This window comes from Lemur catta, chromosome 20 (genome assembly GCF_020740605.2).
Source record: "Lemur catta isolate mLemCat1 chromosome 20, mLemCat1.pri, whole genome shotgun sequence".
Taxonomy (NCBI): Eukaryota; Metazoa; Chordata; class Mammalia; order Primates; family Lemuridae; genus Lemur; species Lemur catta.
Window position 1 is genome coordinate 3,903,038 of NC_059147.1, and position 4,213 is coordinate 3,907,250.

The 4,213-nt window shown below is 42.7% G+C and overlaps 1 pseudogene; it reads right to left on the reverse strand.

The window, feature by feature from the left end:
* Positions 1–3,326: 3,326 nt before the first annotated feature.
* On the reverse strand, positions 3,327–3,640 carry LOC123625054 (annotated as a pseudogene).
* Between the last annotated feature and the right edge of the window lie 573 nt (positions 3,641–4,213).

Sequence of the window (4,213 nt, forward strand, 5' to 3'; positions counted from 1 at the left end):
CACTTCGGTTGGTTCCGAGTTGTGAATAGTGCTGCAATAAACATGGGAGTACAGATATCTTTTTGTTATACTGAATTCCTTTCTTTTGGATATGTACCCAGCAATGGGATTGCTGGGTCATATGGTAGTTGTATTTTTAGTTTTTTGAGGAACCTCCACACTGTTCTCCATAGTGGTTGCACTAATTTACATTCCCACCAACAGTGTACGAGGGTTCCCCTTTCTCCACATCCTCAGCAGCATTCGTTATTGTCTGTCTTTTGGATAAAAGCCATTTTAACTGGGGTGAGATGATACCTCATTGTAGTTTCGATTGCATTTCTTTGATGACTAATGACGTTGAGCATTTTTTCATATACCTGTTGGCCATTTGTATGTCTTCTTTAGAGAAATGTCTATTCAGATCCTTTGCCCATTTTTTAATCAGATTACTTTATTTTTTCCTATTGCGTTGTCATAGCTCCTTTTATATTCCAGTTATTACTCCCTTGTCAGATGGGTAGTTTGCAAATATTTTCTCCCATTCTATGGGTTGTCTCTTCACTTTGTTGATTGTTTTCTTTGCCTGCAGAAGCTTTTTAGCTTGATGTGATCCTATTTGTCCACTTTTGCTTTGGTCACCTGTGCTTTGGAGGTACTACTCAAGAAGTCCTTTCCCAGACCAAAGTCCTGAAGAGTTTTCCCAATGTTTTCTCTCAGTAGTTTCATAGTTTCAGGTCTTAGATTTAAGTCTTTAATCCATTTTGATTTGATTTTTGTATATGGTAAGAGATAGGGTTTAGTTTCATTCTTCTGCATATGGATATCCAGTTTTCCATTTATTGAAGAGACTGTCATTTCCCCACTGTATGTTCTTGGCACCTTTGTTGAAGATGAGTTCACACAGATGTGTGTGTTGTTGTTGTTTTCAAGGTTTGTAGACCCTTAGGCTTGGGAAGGATTTTGAAAGATTCTTATGAGCCATCGTAATTGTAAGAAAATCAGTCCTACTTTTCATGCCTTCAATAAAGGAGATTGCCATTAATTCAGGCACACTCCTGTGTTTAACTTCCTAACAATGTAGAGTTTTGTTTCTCTAAATCTGGATAGATGCTTCTCCTAGATCCACCTCTGACCTTGGTTGTGTAACCTTATGGAAATCAGTTAACTTTCCCAAGCCACAGTGTCTCGCCTGTAGAATGATGGGGGATAAGGTGGAGGCAGCGTCCATTCTCCATTTCCCACACCTGGGTTTATCAGTGGGGATGAACATTACACTGACAACATCCTTTCTGTACAAGCCCTAAATACATCGATCCCATAATGTTCCATAGAGATAAAATGGGCAGCAGCACCCCCAGCTGGTAGATGAAATAAATCTCTGCATTTTACGGTTGGTTAATAGCAGAGGTGGGGCCATAGGTGTAAGTCAGCGGGACTAACCTGGCACCATTCTTTGGGGGGAGGGGTTGTAGCAAACACGTGCTGTCATCGGATTGTTTTCTCTGTGCTTCCCATGATCTTGCTTTCTTCACACCTAGGCTCTTTAATGTCTTCACATCTAAGTCAACATAAAATATAGAATGTGGAACAACAACAAAACACACTGAAAAAGCACCACCCTTGTAGAGCATTCTCAATCTCTTCCTCCTCCTCCACTCTCCATTGTGCTTCTGGATGGGACTAGAAGATTCCTTTGCCTCTGGTCCAACTAGGTCTTTCATGAAGGCTTTCAAGTCCAATCTGACCCCTTTCATTTCCACACTGTGGGTGCATCATGCTGCTTTTATGTTTTGGCAGTGGTCTCACATGTAATTCTTTTTCATATTCCTAGTTTCTTTTCTCCTAACTCTTTAGAAAGCTCTTCATGCATGCTCCTCATGATTTAGGAAACTTTGAACTGATAGAGATGTCACCATACTAACAGGAAACCGATTTCTTTTATGCACTTTGCTGTAGGATGTTGTCTTTCCCCAAGGTTCCTTCATGAGAAAACAAAAAATGCATCTCTCCCAGCTTTGCTGTCCTGCTTGTTTCTTCTCCATTAACACAGAATGGTCTGCTCTGTAAATGGCCACAGCCAGCCAGCCTGCCATCCTTCACTGGTTTCTTAGGAAGTGGAGAAGTGATGCGGTAGCAATTTAGTTTCATCACTTGGCCCCGGTTGGATATGGCAGATGGCTGGCCCTGGCAGCCGGTGGATTGAAATGGGGTCTCTTGCAGCCCACCCGTGTTCAAGGTTTATCTTGTTCAAGGTGCAGTGCCAAGAACGGAGTCTTAGAGTGGAAGCCACAGGTGCTAAGAGCTCCCACTTCTGCTCAGCTCCGCATTCCTCTGCCTGTAGCTCCAGTGCTACCACGAGCATAGCTCTCCCCCTGCTAAGACCAGACCGCCCGCTGGATCCCACCTGCCCACTTGAGTTTGGGTGGTAATTCCAATCTAATTAATGTTTTATCATCATCATGGCAAATGATCTCTAGTTGCTTCTTAGGTCCATCTGCTTCTAGGTTGCTTTACCTAAAGCTCTCAAGCTACTTCAATAAGGAGTTGCAAGGAGACTAAACCAAGGAAAATTGTCTCATAAATAACAATAGCCAGCGTTGACTGAATACTCTCATGTGTCAGGTACCGCACATGCATCATTACTGCATCTAATCCTCATTGCAACTGTGCAAGGTAGAGGAGAGTATGTCTATCTTAAGAGATGGAGAAACTGAGACTTGGAGATTCAATAGCTTTGCCAAGGTCATAGAGCTAGAAAGTGGTAAAAGTAGAATTCAAACCCAAGTTGGTCTGTTTCTGGAGTTCATGTTTGCAGCCACGGGTCGCTGTCCTCTGGGAGAAATGGATAGAACCTGGCCTTGTTTTCTCAAATTGTCCATCAGCATTTTCTTATTCTGCACCTTATCTCTTGCCTGTCTGTAGGCAGCTTATTTGCCCACTCTGAACTTCAAGATCCCCATGTAGGGGGGTTAAGATTACACGAAGTCACGTGCACTGAGTGACTGATTTGTGTTGTGTCAGAAAGTCATGGTTACATTTCTCAAGAGAGTCTATACACAGACACTTGGTTTTTATTTATTTTCAGTTTTGCAACCTAAAGGTATTTACTTATTAAAACTATTAATACTTTAATAAACTATACAAGAAAGATAATGAGGCAAACATGTGCATTTATAGAACCCCATGCCAGTCAGGCCAGTTCCCTGCAGAGGGAATTCCCAGCATGACCCCATTCATCTGTGAAGACACAGAGCAATCCTTGTTCAGACGTACACATTCATCTACTTGCCTAGTGTGGTCAGCCCTCCACTTCCTGATGGTTTTCTTCTGCTATGAAGGTGCATGTCCTGTTGTCTGCTTCTTAGAGCAGACATTTACCTTCCTCATCCACCAGCCACTGGGGGAGGAGTGGGCCATGCAGATGATTGATTCGACCCATTCTTCAGGGAGGGTTTCCTGGTGGCCCTCTTCCTTCATCATCTCTGGAATCAGGTGAGTTTCCAGAGCCTCTTCTTTTTTTCACATCTTGCTGAAGCAGAGTTTTGAAAAACAAAATCACAAACTCAGCTATTCCCTAGAAGAAATCTGTTATCAAAGACAATCTCCATGGAGACTGACTCCAGCTGTCCAACACTTGTCCATTGGAGATGTAAACCATCTTGCCCCTTTCCCTGCTTCTGAGTGACTCTTGGTTTTGATTCATAGAGAGGCATTTTGGCTGCACATATTCTGGAAAAGATTGCTTTCGCAGGTTACCGTATCAAATTTAAAGAGTGGCCTTGCTAGTGAATGATATAGTTCTACTTATTAAAACCATTAATACTTTAAGAAACTATACAAAAAAGATAATGAGACAAACACGTGCATTTACAGAATCCCATGTCAGTCAGGCCAGTTCCCTGCAGAGGGAATTCCCGGCATGGCCTCATTCATCTGTGCAATTTGCTCCAAATATTTATGTTTTAGTAGCCAAGGTGAAGCCACCTGGCTTGGTCAGCCCAGAGGGAGACGACTGGAGAGGCCAGGTGTGGCGTAACAAGGTGGCTGGGTGAGCAGCTCCACATTTACCTTCCTGGGCTGAGCTACATCCCCTTCCTGTTGAAGACTGTGCAGGAGATTAAGAATCTTGTTTCATTTCTACTCATTATACACCTCGGAGCAAATTGAAGTCTTTGTGGTTAGAACCTATTGAAATCCTGGGGCTTCCTTCTTCAATTTGATTTTTCCTCCT